The 25,227-nt window shown below is 36.1% G+C and overlaps 1 protein-coding gene across 7 annotated transcripts in view; it reads left to right on the top strand.

Moving 5' to 3' along the window:
- GALNT13 (polypeptide N-acetylgalactosaminyltransferase 13) overlaps positions 1-25,227 on the top strand; it is a 560,582-nt gene that overhangs the window by 292,243 nt on the left and 243,112 nt on the right. The window lies entirely within an intron of this gene.

A 25,227-nucleotide genomic window follows, 5' to 3' on the forward strand; every position in this document is an offset into this window, starting at 1 on the left:
CCACACATCAAAATTAATCACCAAGACTCAAATATCTACTGTGTGTCTTTAATTTTTATCTTCTTCCTAGCCTATTTTAATAATGATTATAATAATAATATCTAACATTATTAGCTATGTTCTCACTATGACACAGTCACTGTGCCAAGTGCTTTACATGTTTCAGTTCGCTTGATACAACATCTTTATGTGTTGTAATTAATTCCATTTTAAAAATGAGAAAAGATGAGAGATGATAAGGTCACTCTACCAATTTGCCATCCCAAGTAAATGATGGGGTCAAGGTTTGAGTCTAGGTGTTCTGATTCCAAAGCCTGCCTCCTAATCTCCTTACCTGTCTCCATCTTTCAAATATTACCACTTCCCAAACTTAAATCTAAATCTATATTTAAATCTTGCTATGCATATTTTTAAGGCAATACCAGTTGGAAATCCACATTAATAGTATATATTACACCAGTAGCATGCCTCAAGTTTAGTTTCACTATTTCAAAAGTCTCTTACAAACAAACCACTTCAGCTTCTACTTATGATGAAGTCACGCCTCACCTGATCCTGCTCCCAGTTGAGCTGTTTTGAGATGGCCTTGGCCTTGGGAGCGCTTTGGGAGCTAACATTTTGCCAACACACCTCTATGGTCTCTGGCCCCAAATGTGCCATGATCAGACCCTGTTCCCTGCTGAGGTAGAAGAATGCCACTCTCCACCTGAGAATGATGGTTTTTAGCAGAGTTTGTGGTTTTCTAAAACAATTAGTGCTGAAATCTCAGTCTGTGGGCACATATGACCTCTAGATGCCTGATGCACTGAGATAAAATTGTGTTCAGCGAGAAGGAAGCTAATTTCTGATAAGTGAGGAATGATGAAATATCTCATATACTTCATACTCAGCTTCCAGAGCAGATCTATGTTTGTGGCCCTTGAAACAAACTATTTGGGGGTCTTCTTTAAGAGAAAAATAATAAAAAATGAGATTATAAAATTCGATAGTGTGCTGAATAGGCTGTGCAATGGGCTCTGATGCTTGATCTTCTTTGGCTTTATGGTACGTCTGCCTTGATCCACTTCATTAAGTATCAGAATCATGTTGACTCAACAGTTACCCCCATGAGTGAATGTTCCATATGTTCCAAGAATAAATTTTATCCATGAGACATAAATGAGAAGTTTGACTGTATAGTAAAAAAAGACTTGAAGTGATTTTAGAGGTTACAATGTAGAATAAGAAACTGAAAATAAATATTAGGATTAGGAAAATCTTGAAGCTCAAAAAACTGATGAGAAACCAAGTTACTCAATGATGTACTCCCTCCCCCCCAAAAAAAAGGAATCACCCACTTTCCAGTACTCACATTCTCTCAGAAATTATCAAATCATTTTCTTCTAGATCACAAGCTCTTATGTTAATTTCCTTTATGTTTATTTCTTCACTTGAGATCTAAAAAATACATGTGCATATATGCATACATGTACATGTGCATATAAACAAACATATATGTATTTCTGAAGAATCAAATGTTATTTTAACTTGGATATTTATATTATGACCTTGTGTTAGAAGTTCTTAAAATGTTAGTGTTATACAAAATCCTACACTGGAATTTCTTATTATGAATTCTACTATTTTGGTGTTAATAACACTAAAAAGCAAGCTGTAACATCAGCAGTCAAGCATGAATCATCTTCATCACTATGTTCAAAGCCAGTATCTACTGTAATTAGGATTCTTATGAGAATAAATCCTTGACTTAGTACTTCACCTAATTGAATTGTTCTGTTTTGGGGGTGGGTATTTCTTTTGACTGTTGGCTTGAGGTTAATTTTGTTTCCTAAAATTGGAATCCATAATGTACCATTTGAGATCTGAGAGAGGAGTGACATTGAGTATGTAACAATTTGACAATCACACTGCAGTAATTTCTCCTTGAAGTATGAAAGGCAGTAAATACTAGTTGAGGTTTCTAGTAACAGATTCTAATGATAACTCACTTATTCCTTCAGCATGTGGAAAAAGGAATTAGATCTGACCCTAACTCCACTCACTGCTCTTGAAACCTTTCTTACGACATGGAGACATTCTCTTTCGGAACACAAAGATTGCTGTTAACATGAAGTTTGTTCTTGTCCTGGCTAAAAACACCTCTTATTTCTCTTATTATAGCAAATCATGTGTTTTACTTTTTATTAGTGTTTGAAGTGGGGCACAAGGTGGCCTTTCCTTTTTTCTAAGAGGCTACTATAGTCCTCCAAGAGATGGGATCACCCCAACATTTCTCTGTAATAGTTTGCGGTTCCTCCATAGTTGTCTCAGTTCAAGCTTTGTTTGTTATATTGGGAAAAATTTTAAATGCTAGGTATGACTGCCTTTTACTAACATTTCAGGAACATTTTAATCTTTTCTCTTCACCATTTATTCTGTATATACCTTTGTTCTATTCCTGCCTGCTCCCTTTGTACAATTTACAGGTTGATCTCACTCTCCCTAGAGAAGAAAGCATTGAGTATTTACTCTATAAATCCTACACAGGAAGTCTTAATGAAATCAAGTATCTAACCTAGATAAAATTTAAATTCCTAAAAGAATACTATAATAAATTCTACAGTGAATTATAAAAATTATTGGTCAATGAGAAAAGCTTTTGAAAACTTTCACTCCTTTTCCTAATCAGTACTATGTTGTTTCAATGAAAATATGTATTTTAAACAGCCAACATCATGAGAGATAAACAAGGTTTAATAAGAAAACCAGACAAGGATAGACTATACAAAAATGAAAGAACAAGTACCTTATAGTAATCCCTAAAATTATTTTTGAAAAACCACTGAATGAACTTTGACCTGGCCTGTTCCTTTGGTTTTTAATATGTTGCTATATGTTTCAAAGGAGGTGAAATATGTAAAGCACTCGTATTTTATGGGTGAATTTCCCCCAGTAGCTCCTAGATATACTGAAGAGACAAGGTCACTGTTCAGGGATTTCAAAGACCTAGAATTTGATCACAGCACAGCCACCAACTATTTGAGAGATTTTGTCAGGTTGTTTTCTTTGTCTGTGATTCAGTTGCCCCATCCATAAAATTAAAGTTATTAGGTGGTCTGTAAGGCCCCTTCTTTGTCTGTGATTCTGCAGATACTATTACAAATATAATATAAAGCAAGGGAATAGGAAATATACACTCACACATAGCTTTGCTCATGTGGCAAGAAGCATGGTTTCTTAAGGGTCTTGGTTCCTTAGTAAGACCCAGTCTTGATATCAGTCATTTCCCCCTCCTCTTTTGCTAGCTTCCACCTCTGCTTCCTACATCATGGGGCCAAATGTCTCTATGGATATAATTCTTCAGAAAGGAAATTGGGTTAACTGTCCCAGGGAGTAAATTCCATTGCTGGTACCAGGAGTCTAAGCCATATGAAAACTAAATGAAACAGGGGTTGCAATGAGAAAATAGAAGCTAAACCTCCCCAGTGTGGTTCTCTCTCAGGAGGAGAAGTTAGGAAAAAGAGTCAGTGCACAAATGTTGTCTCTTCAAGTCGGGACTGATTGAGCAAATGTAAGTGTATGGAGTAGCTTTATGAGCAGGAGAGCACCATTGATGGAGTAGGAAATACAGATGTGAACAGAAGAGAGAGGCAAACAGTTTTTTTTTCCCCTACTTTATTCCCAAAGGAATAAAAGCAAAGGAGCGTGTCAATTAAATAAATCATAAAGAAGACTAAATTATGAAAAATTTCCAGGCCTAGTCCAGAGCTTATGTGTGGCAGAGCAGAAATACTTATTTTAAGTATGTGATTTCTATTTTTTAAATATAAAATTGTAGCTTCTGGTTAATTTATTTGAACATAATATCTATAATTTCTTTAATATATAAAACTAGAAAAGTATTCACCTTTAAGTATTTAATCAGGTGGTCTAAAGTCTTAAATATGATTTAAAAGAGAAACCCATTATATTGATATTCAATTTGTTTTATGGAATACAGATCTGAATTTTTTAAATACTGAAATTAAGTGAACACGTACATGTTTTAGATAGCTCAATACAACAGACACCAGCAACATGCAAAGGCTGCTGGACGGATAACAAACCTCTTGGGCAGTAATTATAGTCACTATTTCTCTTCACTAAGTGATTGTAGATGAATAGTGGTCTACTTTGCTAGAATTCCTTACTTCATTTTTAATAAATCATTTGGAAATTATCTTACTACAGGTAAAACTATTTATCACCCAGGATTCTCATTCTTTAATAGTAATAGCTGCTCTTAACTAACATTACATTGAAATTAAGAATAGATGTATTTGACATTTTGATATTGCTTGCAGTCACTGAAGCAAGATATTTTATGTTACATTTAGCAATAACAATTGAGGCTCAGGACATTTATGAAGTGTAATGATGAGAAGGGAGTAATTGATATATGGAGATTGCTTTGACTTCAGTTACTCATTACAATTCAGGAAATGCTTGGTAATATGTTGTTCTTCAGATTTTTTAGGTAGAAAGAGAAGTTTACTTTTTTTTTTTATTGGGGGGGTGTGTGTGTGTATAAGAGAGAGAGAGAATATAATGTCTTATACAAAAGAGCACATAAGATTTACATATTTCATTGTATTTAAATTTTATACTAAAAGGAAAAAAAACTAAGAAAAAAGTAATTAAAAATCAAACTCTAATAATTGTGCTGCAAACTTTAAGGGGGAGTGCCCTTATACTTTGAAATGCATTAACATAAGATGGATAGGGAATAAACATGCCAGAATAACGATGCAAAAAAAAAAAAAAAAAAAGCTGTAAGAGAGAACTTGGCTTACCATACAATAAAACATAGTATAAAGCTCTATAATTAAAACAGTGTGATAGTGAAACATAGAAAAACAGACAATGAAATGAAATAGGATGTATAGAGATAAATAACAAGAATAAATGGAAGTTTAATATAACAAAGTGACATCTCAAATCGCTGCCCTGCTCCTAATAATAATAATTGGTTAGTCATTTGGAAAAAGATATAACTGGATCCATACTTCACACCATGCTAAAGAATAAGCACCATATCAATCAGCAATCTAAATTTTAAAAAAAAGGTGAATTCCTCTATAACCTTGATGAAGAGAAATACTCTTCTATTTGTCATTATAATGCATGTGCATAAAAGAATATATTGATACATTTGAATACATGTAATAAAAAGCCTTTCACATGGAAAAATATAAGTAAAATAAAAATATAACTATCAACCTGATAGAAAATATTGGCAGATATATCACAAATAAAGGGACCATTATTTCTATAATTGAAGATTTCTGAAGAATCCAAGAGCACAAAGCAAAACAAACAAGCAAAGAAACAAAAAACCTTCAAAACAAAAACGGACAAAAAACTAGAACAGATATTTACACACACCACACACACAGATGGAAAGTTGACTTTTAAACATATTAAGCACATTGAAAGATGTTTGACTTCATTCCTCCTTCGAAAAATGCAAGTTAAAACTTCTTTGAGATATTTTTACTCACCTATCAGACTGGTAAAAATTTTAAAGTTTGATAACACTTCCTGTTTGCATAACTATGGGAAAACAAAAGCTGTCAAACATTGATGATGGGAAAGCAAATTGGCACAGCGTTTATAGTCAGAGATTTGTCAATGTCTAATAAAATTGTATATGCATTTACCTTTGAATCAGCAATTATACATCTAGATATTTACCGAGACAACCCCTTGAAATATATGAAAAATATATATACACAAGACATATATTAGAGGCAATAATCATCAATGGATGGTATAACTAGTGAGTGAAATTTTGATAAAATAATAGAATATTTTACAAAATCTCAAGTTATCTCCTCACAAGAGATTACAATGGGAAAATACATTGGGGAAACCTGGCAGACTCCACCCTACTCAAGTGGTCAACATTAATATTAGTAATGACACAAATCAACATCATGAGCCTCCTGTTATGATGCACTAAGTATGACACAACATCACTTCTGTTGTACTCTTGCCCCCAGATGGTGACCTAATGATGTGGAAACACCAGACAAAACTCTCTTCCCCCAAAATGATGTGCCTGTTGTTGCCATTGATAAGAATGGTTGTATTTAATGGGAAATAATGGGGACAGAAAAGAAATTATTTCTTATTTAAAACTGGGTGGGAGAAATATTAAAAAAAAGAATTTCATGATGCATATAGTCTTTTAATTGATACTTTATTTAGCAGCAGTTAAGCCTTGTAATTACTATTTGATATTTTTAAATTTTTATCTTAGTAGATAATGAAACGGTTTCTATTATTTAATTTCTTCACTTGTTTCATACATGAGACTTTGATCTTAATTTTGTTCTCATTCATGGATTTAAAATATTTTTGTAAAAATATATAACATATGGTATTTATGTTCTGTGATAGGGGAACAAAGTATAGTTGTTGCCTGAATCATTCCTTCAGTGTCAGAAATCCATGATATTCAATTTCATAGAGAATTACTGAGTATAACTTATACTGTTTTACTTAGGTATTTTTATAAATAAACATAAATATAGATATAGATAGGTATATAGACATGTAGTGCATTATAGCAAACAAAGCTAGAAATAAGTGAAAACACTAAGCCAAAGGGAAAAAAATAAGTTCTTACAAAGCCCACATACTTTACTCCATACAGATAGGCTTTGCACATTGACCCCATTCAAATAAAGTGCAATGACCTGCCTGAGTTTTTGCCCCACTATTCATTATATCCCCAATTCTTAATCTAAAGATACAACTGTGCATTTGAAAACAGAACTAATCACCTCTGTAGTTAGGATAATTAAAGTATTTTAAGGCTTAGGGCACCCCTGTAGAGTTGTCCAGTGTGTGCACTGCACAAAGTCATCCAGCTGAAGGAGTGAGTGGTGCAGTCTTACGATGCTGTGGACCTCAGTGAGGGGCTGTGTCTCACTGGAAGAAAAAGTGCCTCTTTCTGGGTACAAAAACCAAATTTGCTATTAAGTCTGTTGTAGCAGGACTCCTCTGTCCAGAAGGCACACATTTTTCTAATCACACAGTGTAAGCTAGTTGTGGCCCTGATTCAAGTTCAGCAAGTCCATTTCACATCTTTCCTCATCCTGTGTATCACTTTCAGATACCACGTTGATACTAAGACGTAGTTCCTATGTTATACCCTAATCCATGAACTGAGCGTGCTTCCTGTACTTGTGTGTCAATACATTTAGCCCAATAAAGCAGAACCCCAGTTTTTTCATGAGTGAATTCTTTACTTTCTCTGACCTTTCAGGGACTATGGTCTTCTATTTCTGAATATATCCCCTGGATTTGACCCTTGTTACTTGATACTATTCCCACAAATATCACCGATTTCTCTGTTAGTATCTTTCTTTTGCTTGTTGCTAGGCATCCCATGGCAGTGCTTTCACGCCTTGCCAACACTGCATTGTTCTTTTTTTTTTTAATCTTTTTTTTTAACATCTTTTTTTTTTATAACATCTTTATTGGAGTATAATTGCTTTACAATGGTGTGTTAGTTTCTGCTTTATAACAAAATGAATCAGTTATACATGTACATATATATCCCCATATATCCTCCCTCTTGCATCTCCCTCCCATCCTCCCTACCCCACCCCTATAGATGGTCACAAAGCACCGAACTGATCTCCTTTGTGCTATACAGCTGCTTCCCACTAGCTAGCTATTTTACATTTGGTAGTGTATATAAGTCCATGCCACTCTCTCACTTCGTCCCAGCTTACCCTTCGCCCCTGCCCGTGTCCTCCAGTCCATTCTCTACATGTGCCTCTTTATTCCTGTCCTGCTCCTAGGTTCTTCATAACTAATTTCTTTTTTTTTTTTTTTAAGATTCCATATATATGTGTTAGCATACGGTATTTATTTTTCTCTTTCTGACTTACTTCACTCTGTATGACAGACTCTAGGTCCATCCACCTCATTACAAATAACTCAATTTCATTTCTTTTAATGGCTGAGTAATATTCCATTGTATATATGTGCCACATCTTCTTTATCCATTCATCTATCGATGGACACTTAGGTTGCTTCCATGTCCTGGCTATTGTAACTAGAGCTGCAATGAACATTGTGGTACATGACTCTTTCTGAATTATGGTTTTCTCAGGGTATATGCCCAGTAGTGGGGTTGCTGGGTCGTATGGTACTTCTATTTTTACTTTTTTAAGGAACCTCCATACTGTTCTCCACAGTGGCTGTGTCAATTTACATTCCCACCAACAGTGCAAGAGGATTCCCTTTTCTCCACACCCTCTCCAGCATTTATTGTTTCTAGATTTTTTAATGATGGCCATTCTGACTGGCGTGAGGTGATACCTCATTGTAGTTTTGATTTGCATTTCTCTAATAATTAGTGATGTGAGCATTCTTTCATGTGTTTGTTGGCCATCTGTATATCTTCTTTGGAGAAATGTCTATTTAGGTCTTCTGCCCATTTTTGGATTGGGTTGTTTGTTTTTTTGATATTGAGCTGCATGAGCTGCTTGTAAATTTTGGAGATTAATCCTTTGTCAGTTGCTTCATTGGCAAATATTTTCTCCCATTCTGAGGGTTGTCTTTTCGTCTTGTTTATGGTTTCCTTTGCTGTGCAAAAGCTTTTAAGTTTCATTAGGTCCCATTTGTTTATTTTTGTTTTTATTTCCATTTCTCTAGGAGGTGGGTCAAAAGGATCTTGCTGTGATTTATGTCATAGAGTGTTCTGCCTATGTTTTCCTCTAAGAGTTTTAAAGTGTCTGGCCTTACATTTTGGTCTTTAATCCATTTTGAGTTTATTTTTGTGTATGGTGATAGGGAGTGTTGTAATTTCATTCTTTTACATGTTGCTATCCAGTTTTCCCAGCACCACTTATTGAAGAGGGTGTCTTTTCTCCATGGTATATTCTTGCCTCCTTTATCAAAAATAAGGTGACAATATGTGTGTGAGTATATCTCTGGGCTTTCTATCCTGTTCCATTGATCTATATTTCTGTGTTTGTGCCAGTACCATACTGTCTTGATTACTGTAGCTTCGTAGTATAGTCTGAAGTCAGGGAGCCCAATTCTTCCAGCTCCGTTTTTCTTTCTCAAGATTGCTTTGGCTATTTGGGGTCTTTTGTGTTTCCGTACAAATTGTGAAATTTTTTGTTCTAGTTCTGTGAAAAATGCCATTGGTTGTTTGATAGGGATTGCATTGATTCTGTAGATTGCTTTAGGTAGTATACTCATTTTCACAATGTTCATTCTCGTTCTTCCAATCCAAGAACATGGTATATTTCTCCATCCGTTTGTATCATCTTTAATTTCTTTCATCACTGTCTTATAATTTTTTGCATGCAGGTCTTTTGTCTCCTTAGGTAGGTTTATTCCTAGGAATTTTATTCTTTTTGTTGCAATGGTAAATGGGAGTGTTTCCTTAATTTCTCTTTCAGATTTTTCATCATTAGTGTATAGGAATGCAAGTGATCTCTGTGCATTAATTTTGTATCCTGCTACTTTACCAAATTCATTGATTAGCTCTAGTAGTTTTCTGGTAGCATCTTTAGGATTCTCTATGTATAGTATCATGTCATCTGCAAACAGTGACAGCTTTACTTCTTCTTTTCCGATTTGGATTCCTTTTATTTCTTTTTCTTCCCTGATTGCTGTGCCTAAAAATTCCAAAACTATGTTGAATAACAGTGGTGAGAGTGGGCAACCTTGTCTTGTTCCTGATCTTAGTGGAAATGGTTTTAGTTTTTCATCATTGAGAATGATGTTGGCTGTGGGTTTGTCATATATGGCCTTTATTATGTTTGAGGTAAGTTCCCTCTATGCCTACTTTTTGGAGGGTTTTTATCATAAAAGGTGTTGAATTTTGTCAAAAGCTTTTTCTGCATCTATTGAGATGATCATATGGTTTTTATCCTTCAATTTGTTAATATGGTGTATCACATTGATAGATTTGTGTATATTGAAGAATCCTTTCATTCCTGTGATAAACCCCACTTGATCACGGTGTATGATCCTTTTAATATGCTGTTGGATTCTGTTTGCTACTATTTTGCTGAGTATTTTATCATCTATGTTCATCAGTGACATTGGCCTGCAGTTTGCTTTTTGTGTGACGTCTTTGTCTGGTTTTCGTATCAGGGTGATGGTGGCCTTGTAGAATGAGTTTGGGAGTGATCCTCCCTCTGCTATATTTTGGAAGAGTTTGAGAAGGATAGGTGTTAGCTCTTCTCTAAATGTTTGATAGAATTAGCCTGTGAAGCCATCTGGTCCTGGGCTTTTGTTTTTGGAAGATTTTTAAGCATAGTCTCAATTTCAGTGCTTGTGATTGGTCTGTTTATATTTTCTATTTCTTCCTGGTTCAGTCTCAGAAGGTTGTGCATTTCTAAGAATTTGTCCATTTCTTCCAGGTTGCCCATTTTATTGGCATAGAATTGCTTGTAGTAATCTCTCATGATCATTTGTATTTCTGCAGTGTCAGTTATTACTTCTCCTTTTTCATTTCTAATTCTATTGATTTGAGTCTTCTCCCTTTTTTTCTTGATGAGTCTGGCTATTGGTTTATCAATTTTGTTTATCTTCTCAAATATCCTGCTTTTAGTTTTATTGATCTTTGCTGTCGTTTCCTTCATTTCTTTTTCATTTATTTCCGATCTGATTTTTATGATTTCTTTCCTTCTGCTAACCATGGGGTTTTTTTGTTCTTCTTTTTTCTAATTACTTTAGGTGTAAAGTTAGGTTGTTTATCTGAGATGTTCCTTGAGGTAGGATTGTATTGCTATAAACTTCCCTCTTAGAACTGCTTTTGCTGCATCCCGTAGGTTTTGGGTCATTGTGTTTTCATTGTCATTTGTTTACAGGTATTTTTTGATTTCCTGTTTGATTCCTTCAGTGATCTCTTGATTATTAAGTAGTGTATTGCTTAGCCTCCATGTTTTGCATTTTTTTACAGAGTTTTTCCTGTAATTGATATCAGTCTCATAGCATTGTGTTTGGAAAAGATACTTGATACGATTTCTTAAATTTCCCAAGGCTTGATTTGTGACCCAAGATATGATCTATCCTGGAGAATGTTCCATGAGCACTTGAGAAGAAAGTGTATTCTGTTGTCTTAGGATGGAATGTCCTATAAATATCAGTTAAGTCCACCTTGTTTAATGTACCATTGAAAGCTTGTGTTTCCTTATTTATTTTCATTTAGGATGATCTGTCCATTGGTGAAAGTGGGGTGTTAACGTCCCCTACTATGATTGTGTTACTGTCGATTTCCCCTTTTATGGCTGTTAGCATTTGCCTTGTGTTGAGGTGCTCCTTTGTTGGGTTCATAAATATTTACATTTGTTATATCTTCTTCTTGGATTGATCCCTTGATCATTATGTAGTGTCCTTCTTTGTCTCTTGTAATAGTATTTATTTTAAAGTCTATTTTGTCTGATATGAGAATTGCTACTCCACCTTTCTTTTGATTTCCATTTGCATGGTATAGCTTTTTCCATCCCCTCACTTTCAGTCTGTATGGGTCTCTAGGTCTAAGGTGGGTCTCTTGTAGACAGCATATATACGGGTCTTGTTTTTGTATCCATTTAGCCAGTCCATGTCTTTTGTTTGGAGCATTTAATACATTTACATTTAAGGTAGTTATCAATATTGTATGTTCCTTTTACCGTTTTCTTAATTGTTTTGGGTTTGTTATTGTAAATGTTTCCCTTCTCTTGTGTTTCCGTCCTAGAGAAGTTCCTTTAGCATTTGTTGTAAAGCTGGTTTGGTGGTGCTGAATTTTCTTATCTTTTGCTTGTCTGTAAAGGTTTTGATTTCTCAGTCGAATCTGAATGAGATCCTTGCTGGGTAAAGTAATCTTGGTTGTAGGTTTTTCCCTTTCATCACTTTAAATATGTCCTGCCACTCCCTTCTGGCTTGCAGAGTTTCTTCTGTTAACCTTATGGGGATTCCCTTGTATGTTATTTGTTGTTTTTCCCTTGCTGCTTTTACTATTTTTTCTTTATATTTCATTTTTGATAGTTTGATTAATATGTGTCTTGGAATGTTTCTCCTTGAATTTATCCTGTATGGGACTCTCTGCACTTCCTCGACTTGATTGACTATTTCCTTTCCCATATTAGGGAAGTTTTCAACTATAATCTCTTCAGATATTTTCTCAGTCCCTTTCTTTTCCTCTTATTCTTCTGGGACCTCTGTAATTCAAATGTTGGTGAGTTTAATGTTGTCCCAGAGGTCTCTGAGACTTTCCTCAATTCTTTTCATTCTTTTTTCTTTATTCTGCTCTGCAGTAGTTATTTCCACTATTTTATCTTCCAGGTGACTTATCCATTCTTCTGCCTCTATTATTCTGCTATTGAGTCCTTCTAGAGCATTTTTAATTTCATTTATTGTGTTGTTCATCATTGTTTGTTTGCTCTTTAGTTCTTCCCGGTCCTTGTTAAACGTTTCTTGTATTTTCTTCATTTTATTTCCAAGGTTTTGGATCATCTTTACCATCATTACTCTGAATTCTTTTTCAGGTAGACTGCCTATTTCCTCTTCATTTGTTTGGTCTGGTGGGTTTTTACCTTGCTCCTTCATCAGCTGTGTGTTCTCTGTATTCTCATTTTGCTTAACTTACTGTGTTTGGAGTTTCCATTTTGCAGGCTGCAAGTTCATAGTTCCCGTTGTTTTTGGTGTCTGCCCCCAGTGGCTAAGGTTGGTTCAGTGGGTTGTGGACGGGACTAATGCTTGTGTTCTGGTTAGAGGGGCTGGATCTTGTCGTTCTGGTGGGCAGGTCTGCATCCGGTGGTGTGTTTTGTGGTGTCTGTGACTTTATTATGATTTTAGGCAGCCTCTCTGCTAATAGGTGGGGTTGTGTTCCTGTCTTGCTAGTTGTTTGGCATAGGGTGTCCAGTACTGTAGCTTGCTGGTCGTTACGTTGAGCTGTGTCTTAGCGTTGAGATGAAGATCTCTGGGAGAGCTTTCGCCGTTTGATAGTACGTGGAGCCAGGAGGTTTCTGGTGGACTAGTGTCCTGATCTCAACTCTCCCACATCATAGGCACAGGCCTGACACCCAGCCGGAGCACCAAGACCCTGTCAGCCACACGGCTCAGAAGAAAAGGGAGAATAAAAAAGAAAGAAGGAAAAAAATACAATACAATAAAATAAAGTTATTGAAATAAAAAATAAATAATTATTAAAAATTTAAAAAATTAAAAAGTAATAATAAAGAAAAAAAGAAGAGAGCAACCAAACCAAAAAACAAATCCACCAATGATAACAAGCACTAAAAACTATACTAAAAAAAAAAAAAACGGGCAAACAGAACCCTAGGACAAATAGTAAAAGCAAAGCTATACACAGAAAATCACACAAAGAAGCATACACATACACAGTCAGAAAAAGAGAAAAAGGAAAAAATTATATATATAGTTGCTCCCAAAGTCCACCGCCTCAATTTTGGGATGATTCGTTGTCTATTCAGGTATTCAACAGATGCAGGGTACATCAAGTTGATTGTGGAGATTTAATCCACTGCTCCTGAGGCTGCTGGGAGAAATTTCCCTTTCTCTTCTTTGCACAGCTCCTGGGGTTCACCTTTGGGTTTGGCCCCGCCTCTGCATGTAGGTTGCCTGAGGGCATCTGTTCCCTCTCAGACAGGACTGGGTTAAAGGAGCAGCTGATTCAGGGGCTCTGGCTCACTCAGGCAGGGGGGAGGGAGGAGTACGGATGTGGGGCAAGCCTGCGGCAGCAGAGGCCGATGTGACGTTGCACCAGCCTGAGGCGCACCGTGTGTTCTCCCAGGGAAGTTGTTCCTGGATCACAGGACCCTGGCAGTGGCAGGCTGCACAGGCTCCCAGGAGGGGAGGTGTGGAGAGTGACCTGTGCGTGCACACAGGCTTCTTGGTGGCGGCAGCAGCAGCCTTAGCGTTTCATGCCCATCTCTGGGGTCCGCGCTGATAGCCATGGCTCGTGCCCATCTCTGGAGCTCGTTTAGGCCGTGCTCTGAATCCCCTCTCCTCGTGCACCCTGAAACAATGGCCTCTTGACTGTTACACAGTTCCAGACTTTTTCCCAGACTCCCTCCTGGCTAGGTGTTGGGCATTAGCCCCCTTCAGGCTCTGTTCACGCAGCCAACCCCAGTCCTCTGTCTGGGATCTGACCTCCGAAGCCCAAGCCTCAGCTCCCAGCCCCACCCGTCCCAGTGGGCAAGCAGACAAGCCTCTTGGGCTGGTGAGTGCAGGTTGGCACTCGCCCTCTGTGCGGGAGTCTCTCCGCTCTGCCCTCTACACCCCTGTTGCTGCGCTATCCTCCGTGGCTCTGAAGCTTCCCCCCTCTGCCACCCACAGTCTCTGCCCATGAAGGGGCTTCCTAGTGTGTGGAAACCTTTCCTCCTTCACGGCTCCCTCCCACTGGTGCCGGTTCCATCCCTATTCTTTTGTCTGTTTTTTCTTTTTTCTTTTGCCCTACCCAGGTATGTGAGGAGTTTCTTGCCTTTTGGGAAGTCTGAGGTCTTCTGCCAGCATTCAGTAGGTGTCTGTAGGAGTTGTTCCACATGTGGATGTATTTCTTATGTATTTGTGGGGAGGAAGGTGATCTCCACGTCTTACTCTTCCTCCATCTTAAAGGTCTACCCCACTGCATTGTTCCTGATACAGACTTGTACTCTGAAACACCATCCATCACAATTCACTCTGGATATAGAGCCCCACTTGACCAATTGAACTTTCTTTCGTTATCTATAACTCCATCTTTCCTCAAGAATATATGGTTTATAATATATATATGTATGTACTTGATACACAAATGAGTATTTTATATTCAGAGAATCCTTTAGCTAGAAAGTCCCATTAGAAGAATACTGAGAAGAAAGGGTTCTTTTCTGGGAACATTTCAGACCTTTTCTTGAAAACAATAGCTATAGTATGATAGGGAGTTTTCCACACACTTCAGAATGACTCCATTCTCGATAGTTAAGTAGGTTACATTGAAACTGGAAAATGTTTGACACAGTGAAAACCCAAATTTTGCAATGTGGTCATAATCATGCAAAAGATGTAAATGCACAAAAACCAGAAAAAAAAAACCCTTGTGAAAATGAAAAAAAAGAGAAGGAAAAGGGAATAAATACATAAAATGTTCTGGGAGTTTCGGAGAGTGAACAGTTGGATATCCGTGCAGGAAATACAGTTTCATTGAGGAAGTGTGACTTGAGTCCTACCATGAATAATGTGTGTGAGCACTTCAGGGAAGACAGCATTCCAAATACGAGGAATTCTAGAGATTGAGGAAGATAAAGGCATGAGAGAGCTTTGTTTCCTGAAGGAACTTTGAGATGTTCAGTATTGCAGAAGAGTTAAATGACATGGTGAGAGGAGAAGGTGACATGTGTGAGACTAAGCCAGGAAGAGCCTTTAGATTTTAACATTAGGCAGCGAAAAGCCATCAAAACATTTGAATAAAGGAGTGGCTGCTTAGATCTGCATTCTGATCTGCAATGAGAAGGATATACTTTGGGGGTCAAAATGTCCCCCAAATGCACCATATTGATGCCATGCAATAACTTAGAGAAGGGATGATAGTCTATGCAGAGGACATAGTAACAGCGAAGGATAAGAAAGATACTGAGGGAGGAATCATCAGGATTGGTGACTCATGATGTCAACATCACCACCATAATGTCAACATCAAAGTTTCTGCCTGTGAACCTGTACGGTGGTTTCATTGTCTAAGAGAAGTGAAACCTATAAGGCTTAGGGTGGTCAGTTGACTTGGATAAGGCCATGAATGAGGACAGAAGCAAAGCTTGTTCCAGATTCCAGGCCTTATTGAAATCAGTGTTATTTTCACTAACAAATGTGAGAGTTTAAACTTATGAATGACAATAGTGAGTAATTTTGTTGCAAAGTCACTTTAATTATAGTTACTGCATTCAACAAGCACATTCATTTTAGACAGCTCACTGTTAAGTACTTTCAATAGCATGAAAGAATTATATTCAGAGGTCATAGAAAGAGAACAACCTTCTAAATTCATGTTCCAAAACAACAAAGGCCACAACACTTACTTGAATGGTGTTCTTTTACTTCTAGATACAGAGTTGAATTATAGTTCATTTCCAAAAATGAGAGTTCTTCACAATAGAAAAAATATAAAACTTGCTTGTACAGTGCTTATTTTTATGTGCTGGAAAAAAGAGATTGTTTAGCAACTGTTGACATGGAAGTAACTCCAGTGGGAGTATACGGTTGCCATTTATTTGGTAGAAATTAGACTTATGATAAGTTTTATTTTTTAATATAAAGCAGATGTCAACTTAGTGTACCCAGTCTGTTAAAGTCAAGATAAGTCAGCTTAAACCCAAAAGAATCGTCCTCCCAAGATTTACTCAGTTCCCTGGTAGACATTCTTTTGTGATTGCTTTTGTGACTGCTTTCTCAGTTCCTCACAGTGCAATCCAGATGCTACACCTGGCTTCTTTCTTAAATGAGAGACATACTTATGTAATTACCAATGCGGTGCATTTATGAGTAGGGCAAATTTAATGGATAATAGGAAGGGAGGTGGGGTTGCATTATAACATTGTAGTCAAATATGAATTTTAGACATAACTCATCTTTACAACATCTTGCAGTTGTCACATCACTGAGGAAAGTCCACTGGCCACTTTACCCTCTCATCATTTTACTTGCTCATCTCCTCTCCCTAGTCCCTTTTTACTCCTTTCTTTAGTCTTTCCCACCTCAATTGCCCACCCCCCTGGAGCAAAGCAAAATTTCCCCTCACCTCATTCAAAGCAATTAATGTTTTCCTTTGTTTTCTGGGAATGCATACCTTCAGGCTCCCCAAGTACCTATTCTAAGAATTCTCCCTAACAAAGGCAGTTTCTTCTCTAAATGAGAAAGGGCCTTATCCTATCAGGAAAGAGGTTGAATAGCAGCTATTAAAGTCAGATTTCCAGGGTTTGAAACCCAGCTCTGTCACTTAGAAGCAAGTTACTTAACTGATCTGAACATTATGTTATTATGAAATGGGAGTAATTTAGACTATTATAAGCATTGTAATTATAATTATTATAAGAATAATTATTATATGATTATTATATAATAATTATTAATGATTATTATAAGAATATTATAAGGACTCCACAAAAGATCACCAGAGTAACCACCACCTTAACAGACAGTTCTGATGAGTTCTAGTAGTCTTGGAAAGAGAGGCCACGTTAGAGATTTATCGAGATTGGGGATCTGGGTTTAAGTGGCTTAAGACTGGTTTTTTAATGCAGGAATCTTATTGAGCCTGGTCAGTGTGTGATGTAATAGTTTAGGATTGGTGGACATATTGAGGAAAAAGTCTTGAGGTCAACTGATAAGCAGTTTGTTTAGTTAAGATACACATTGTCCTGAGAAGACAACCAAGCAACATACTCTCCTTAAAAGGGGATTGTTTGAGCAATTAATTGTTTGAATAAATTTATTTTCTGGAAGTTCTTGAAGCATGCAGTGAAGCTATTTATGAGTTCATAGCCTTCTCTTAGTTCTGATATTTAACCTGTGAGGTTGCAGGAGATTTCAGTTCTCAGGGCCAAATGAGATGATACATAGAAAACATATAGTACAGTGTCTGCTACGTAACTAAGAGTCCAGTAAATGTTCGCCACTTAATACTAGCTTTCTTATTATGATGCTTCTTAAATCAGAGCTTGACTACAGGAGGAGATGGCCTAACTAGCTGAGGAATGCAGGATTTGATAATCAGACCGACCTATAGGGTGGGGATCTATTCCAGCTTTGGTAATAGGAGGGAACACAAGTTGATAGACTTAACTCATGGATATTCAAGAGCAGGCAAGAAGCAGAGATCTCAGCAGAAATTGACCCTTTGAGATCTTCCAGCAGAAAATAATAAGCAGAGGTTAAGGTGAGCAGGAAGATTTAATAGCAAGCAGCCACAGCCAGCAACAGAAATTTCAGATTACGGCAATAAATGATTTATTTTTTTTTAATTTTATTTATTTATTTATTTATTTATTTATTTATTTATTTATTTATTTAATCAGTCATCAGTTTTATACACATCAGTGTATACATGTCAATCCCAATCGCCCAATTCAGCACACCACCATCCCCACCCCACCGCGGTTTTCCCCCCTTGGTGTCCATACGTTTGTTCTCTACATCTGTGTCTCAACTTCTGCCCGGCAAACCGGTTCATCAATAATAAATGATTTAAAAGAACTAAAAGGGAAAGAGGCAGGACCTTTATTCCACACTGCTACACTGGACAAAGAAGTAAACAGTTCTCAAGCCAGGATGGTCTAGACACCAGACCTGTTATTGAAAATGCATTGGAGGTAAGGAATAAAGTGGATGCTTGGCCACAGAAACTAAGAATAAAAGACAAGTTAATATAGCTATGGTCAGAATCCTATCAGCAGCAAGGCTGAGCCAAATAATTATAAGGCCTTATCTCTAATGTTTCATATAGTGCTTGATAATATAAGAATAGTATAATAATAAATTACATTCATATAATTCCTTAATAATTCCATTTGTTTCCTCAAAAGTCCTGTGATATAGATGTGGCAAACAGTTTTACTCCAATTTAGGTGATGACAGAACTGAAACTTCAAGAGTTTGCTCATAGATCCTAATGGCAGAATGAGGAGATAAACATAGATTTTCCAGACACAGAGCCTTCTCCAGTATATCAAAATAGAATGATGTTACTTATGTTTGAGGGGAATGTGTTATAATAAAATGACTTGCAGACCAATTTTCTGATACTCCTCCCCTTTCCTATCCCTAGCTCATTTATTTGCCCTGGCTCTAGAAGCTTGAAAACCAAAACCAACTGAAAATATAAAAAGATGTAGAAAAACTGGTATTTCTACACCTCTAGTTCAGATTATAATAGTGTAGAACTATGGTTGGGGGACTTCCCTGGTGGCACAGTGGTTAAGAATCCGCCTGCCAGTGCAGGGGACACGGGTTCGAGCCCTGGTCCAGTAAGATCCCACATGCCGTGGAGCAACTAAGCCCGTGTGCCACAACTAATGAGCCTGCGCTCTAGAGCCTGTGAGCCACAACTACTGAGCCCTCGTGCTCCACAACAAGAGAAGCCACCGCAATGAGGAAGCCTGCGCACCACAACAAAGAGTATCCCTGCTCACTGCAACTAGAGAAAGCCCATTCACAAAAACGAAGACCCAACACAGCCAAAATTTAATAAATAAATAAATAAATTGATTTTAAAAAACTACGATTAGGAAGTTAATCTGATAATTAATACAATAGCCTGCCTCTTGGTGAAGTTTTCATGCGTCAAGTCCTTGCTAAATATATTTTGTGACATGCAGAAGGCTAGTTTCTGGCGACAGAGATAAATAAGATTAACCTTCCCTCTTCTTTTTAAGAAGCCCCTAGTCTACTGGATTAGATGTATTTGTGGTGAAAGAGTATAATAAGTAAAAGGATTGAGGCATATATGAAGTACAATGTTGGGGGAGGGGCTGAGTAGTCTTCTCTGGGATTAGGGAAGTAGAGAGGAAGAAATTCCCTGGGTCCCTCTTCCTCCTTTCTGCTGCACAGCGCTTTCCACCCAAGGTCCTCATGGCGTATTTCAAAGAGAAACTGACAAGCAGGGGCGTCTTGGAAAAGCATCCTGCTCAATAACTCTCCTGCTCCGCCCACCCCAATACTTAGAAGAAAACAGAAGGAGCAAAGAGTAGATCTGATAGCAAATAGGCTAAGGATGAGTACAGGGTCTACCTGGATGTTAAAATAAAGGTGATTGGGACAGGTGAATAACAATTTGATTTTGTAAAAAAAGAAAAAAAATTGAAATAGTCAAGTAATTATGACTTACAGGAACTTACTTTTGGAAGGTTTAACACAATGGAAGTACAAATCAACATACAGAAACCCATGCAAAAGTAAGTGCTTCATTTTACTGAGGCACCAAGCTTTCAATTATGAAAGAAACACTTTCCTGTTGCCCAAGTTTTCTTTGCAGGGGTGCATTGGAAAATGATGGAATTTCTCTCTGTGAATATAAATGTTAATGATGGGGAAACATGGAAACCACACATAATTCTGCAAGGTTCAATGCAATTCCCACAGCTCTTAAAAATAAGAAGTATATAGAGGACTTGTAAGTCTTTATTTTAAATCACTGTTATTACTCTTCTTTGTTTGAGGCAGTTAAAGGTATTCACTGAGCAGCAATCCAAAAAGTCATGCAAACTACAGTGTTGACAGCCTTTGTTTGGAGTCCAAAATGCACTGTGTCTAACTAAACCACTGTGTAATTATGGATCCTTTGTGATTTCCCATTCTCATCTTATAGTCAGTTTTTCTTTGATATGGCATGTTGTGTTCAGTAGCTTATCTGAAATCATCAATATGGTTGTCAGCTTTGGCTGCACATTCAAATCCCCAGGAGAGATTTCTTTTTAATCCCATTACCCATGGCCATACCCCAGACCCCTAAATCAGAATCTCTGTGGCTGAAACCCACATATCAGTAATTTTTTTTCAAGCTCATGGGATGATTCCTATGTGCAACTAAGAATTAGAGCCAGAGATATATTATTACAGAATTAAAAGGAAATAAACTTTCATTTTCTTTCAACTATTATAGATTTAGAATGTCAAAATATAGTGCAAATATGAAATGCTGCTGTGATAAAGCTTATGATCTTATTGGAATACCAGATTTCAGGAGCTTAATTTGAGTATTGGGTATCAGATATTCCTTTCAAATTGATGAAAATTGCTGTTGCAGTCTGCCACTTTTACTCTCAAAGTTAATTACATATACATTGTGTTCCCACAATTATGTCAAATTTTCCAGTTCTATTTAGATGTTTACATAAAAGAGAAATAATGTCCTTGAAAGACAGGTTGCTAAGAGTATTTGATCTATATGTACCTAATTTCAATGAAAGCTGTCTTTCTATGCTTAGTTTTAATAAAATGATCCTAGGAGAATCTACTTCTCTTTTTGACTTAAAGATAAATATTTATAGATATAAATTATTTAAAAAGGCATAAAAATGCTTTTTTTCTAATTTTTCAGACACCAACAACATCATTTAAGACATCTAGCATATAATATGGAGCAGAACTCATTACTATTACTAATATTATTAAGTAATAAATTATTTTATTAGTGGTATTATTTATTACTTTATTATGCAGAGTATTGAACTAGCTCTGTGACTTGAGACTTGTATTCTGTGAAACAAATATTTGAATTAGTCAACTTTGAAAGTCCTTTGCAATTCCACCTTTTGGAGATTCTGAGCTTTACTCTGCTGTGTAGACCAAGCAATGTCTACCACACATTTCAGAGTACATACTTTAATCTTATTATGAGAGATGTAAAAGCTGAGGTGAACAGTGGTGAAATTCTTCCTGTAATACCACAGAGAAGAAGTTTGTCATGTGTGAGGGTGAAGAGATTATTAGAGAAGTCCAAACTATCTATTTATTTTAAGTACTTACCTCCACCTACATCATATAGGTTCCTTGTTTTGTTTTGTTTGTTTTTAACTATTTATGGAAAAATCAGCCAGTTAAAAGAACTCTGCCAGTTTAGATACTAAAGGCATTAAAAAAAAAAAAAAAGTGAAAAAATCAAACAACACTTTAGTACTTATCTGTGGCTAAAGAAAAAATTATTGTATTCACCTGTTTTAAGTGTACGCTTTATACCTTTTATATGTCTGAAATCAGGATGAGTTTTACAATTAATGATTAGTTACAAACATTGTCTACCAGCTGGCAGTTGTCATGTAGGCAATATTCCTTAAGCTTGTGTGAATGTGGTCATGGCCGTTTACATAGTCAAACTTCAACTAAGTTATGTGCACTCTTTGTACTGTATGTGTAGAGTTTGTCATTCAACGTTTCTTAAGAAAGATTACAATATGATTCAGTATTAGAACAAAAAGTTATTGTCTGAACAGAAAGGCAAGGAAACAGTGGCAAAAATTATATTTCATTTGATGAAGCCAATATTTATGGTTGGAGCAATGACTGCAATTTCATATTTTCTTGTTAATCAACAGCTGACTGATTTATAGAGCCTTGTTGCTTATCATGTCAACCCAGGACCAGCAGTGTCCACATCACCAGGCATCTTATTAGAAATTCAGAACCTTGGGCCCATCCCAGATCTACTGAATCAGAATCTGAATTTTATCAAGATCCCAACATAATTCTTTTGCAGCTAAAAGTTTGCAAAGCACAGCTTTATAGTACCAAGGAGGAGACTCACAAGATGAAGTTGTTTTGTATTTTGTTACTGAGGTATGTGCTAAATGCATGCCTCTCATTTGTTAAGCAATACAACCTAAAGCTGGAGAAATCCCCTTAGAACAGATGAAAGAAACTTCAAAGCAACAAGAAACTCATGTGACTGATTTATAAGCAAGCCTGAAAATATTGATAGGAATCTATGTCCAAATAAGTTTAAAAGCTTTTTCTATAGTCTTTACTTAGGTATTGAATAGAGCCTATTCAAGATAAGAAAGCATTTTAGTTTATTTGACAACATTTTTCTAGTGGAACATAAAATTTTTCCTAGTGAAACATTTTTCTTTCCTAGTGGAACATAAAATCATGATGTATCTAACCCTAGGTGAAACAATAGGTTTGATGAATTACGGGCAATAATTCAAGTTCAGTGTGTCACAAATCCATTAAAAACCATGAAAATAAAAACTCTTGTCCATACGTATCTATGCACTTGAGATAACTGGGTAAACTGACATAGAAAATGATTAATTTGTGCAACAAGAATTATCCTATAAATTATTTTATTATTACACAAAGTTTTCTTTGCTAAATAACTGTTTACATAGGAGGAAGAGGAAGAATTAATAACATATTAGCCACATTTTATTTTTATGCTACATTAAATAATGACATGGTGGAAGTTTTCTCTAAGTAAGCAAAATAGCTACATTAATAGTAAATTAGTTCATTATAACTTTGTCACATATTATGAATATAAAATTAACATTTGTGAGTGGACTTTTTTTAACCACAAAAATAAAGCATGCTGGAAATAGTTTAAGAAGCTGGATCCAAATGTCTGCTTTTATTTCGATATTTTAAATGATTTATCTAAATTAATATCTCATGCATTTTTTTCTTTATTAGCACTTAGTGTAACATGTGAGAGATTTAATTTAAAAGAAATGATTTGTATCCAAATGATACTAAGTAGACTTTATAGACTGTTATCCTTGGGTTAAACCAGTATTTGTTGACTGTTGGACAGATTTCAGCCTGCTTTTCCAGCTTTACTTCTTTATTGATGATAGTGATTATCTTTATGATACATTTTGTTCAGCATGCTGAAAGTGAAGGGGGTGTTTTGCTGAGACAGAAGAATGGAGGTTTGAGGAAAATCATGGCAAGAACCTTTCAGACTTACCAAGACAGCTTTCTTTTTTTTTTTTTTTTTTAAACATCTTTATTGAAGTATAATTGCCTTACAATGGTGTGTTAGCTTCTGCTTTATAACAAAGTGAATCAGTTATACATATACAATATGTTCCCATTTCTCTTCCCTCTTGCATCTCCCTCCCTTCCATCCTCCCCATCCCGCCCCTCTAGGTGGTCACAAAGCACCGAGCTGATCTCCCTGTGCTATGCGGCTGCTTCCCACTAGTTATCTATTTTACATTTGGTAGTGTATATATGCCAAGACAGCTTTCTAAGTTCATTTAGTGATGAACTGCCTGGAGGCACAAGTCAAATGATGGTGAAGCATATAGAAACCATTTGAATCTTGCTACCAGAATGGGAAGAGATGACTATGAATCAACCTACTTTTCACCCCCTACATTTTGATTTTTCTTATATACACAGTGTCCTATATAGTGTGTCTGCTTAATGAATGTTATTCAAATAAATATATGCTGAAAAAATGTTATGGTTAGACACATGCACATTCTTATCTGGCTATATTGCAGAGCACTTCACTGAGTAGGTGATATTTTACACTGTTTTAAAAGATGATTAAAATCTCAGCAGGCATGCAGTCAGTATTTGTTTTATTACATGCCTTTGATGCCCACACTTTAGTGGATTTTTTTTCACTCACCTGTGAAGGAGACTAATTTTAACGATGCTAGTTTTGTGTCATAGATTAGGTCATTTATTGGTGGGAGGGTGTATCTGGTTCATTTTACTTTATGGAATTATTTTAATTTTCTAGCTCTTTAGAATATTTTACAGGAAAAAATAACCTAAGGTGAATAAACTTCTATTCCTGTTCTGGATACCCAGTGACATTCTTTTTTTAATATTCTGTAATCACGGTGATTTAACATTACGTGACAGAAATGTCTAAATGTTGAAAGTTGATATGGGTGAGAGCCATCTGCATGTTAAATTTGGGGTGACCACCTAGAACATGCTGCATGTTATTTATCAAAATGTACCTTTTTCAATTGATGGCTTGAAAAGTAAAATCTGGAGTTCTTTTAACTTATAAGCAAAATTAAAAGTTTTTCTCAAAATATCAAGTTCTAAAAGTAATAACAATTATGATGTAACCTCTTACTAAATAGTGTGCTCCAGTGATCAGAAGCATCTGAATCACCTGGAAACTTTTTAAAAGCTGCATATTCTCAGGCTGCACCCCAGATCTTCTGAACCAGAATCTTCATTTTAACAAATCCCTAGGCAATTCCTCTGCACATTAAAGTTTGAGATGTTCTGGTAGCCTATACCCTTTCATAATCTCTGATTTTGATTGTACAGTACTCATTGAGAATCTGTAAAGTGTATCCTTGCCCCTAAATCTTTACCTCAAAGTAGACATGGATTATGGCATTCTCAAACAGAATAGAAAGCATACGTGACTAGATTTTAGAATAGAAATCATTTCAGTTTTACAAGCTTCAAAACCCTGTGAACATATGCCTTTTTATGTTCTTAAGACTTTTTGAGTTATACAATAATTCTTTTTCTAAACAAAGAAGACAATTATATCTACTAAGTGAATTCATCTGTCCCTGTTGTACCTGGTCTTCTATTGATACTCAGAATGCTATTTTAGCTTTCTTAGACTTGTGTAAATCATGCCTCTTTGTTCCCTGGAGTTAATGTAAAATTAGTCAAAAATAAAATCAGTTAAAATAATATTAATAAGTATGCATATTTAATTTTCAAAGTGCCGAGTGATTACCCACAGCAAATATTAAAAGGAAAATAATT

This window comes from Balaenoptera physalus (assembly GCF_965194825.1).
Source record: "Balaenoptera physalus genome assembly, chromosome: 6".
Lineage (NCBI taxonomy): Eukaryota > Metazoa > Chordata > Mammalia > Artiodactyla > Balaenopteridae > Balaenoptera > Balaenoptera physalus.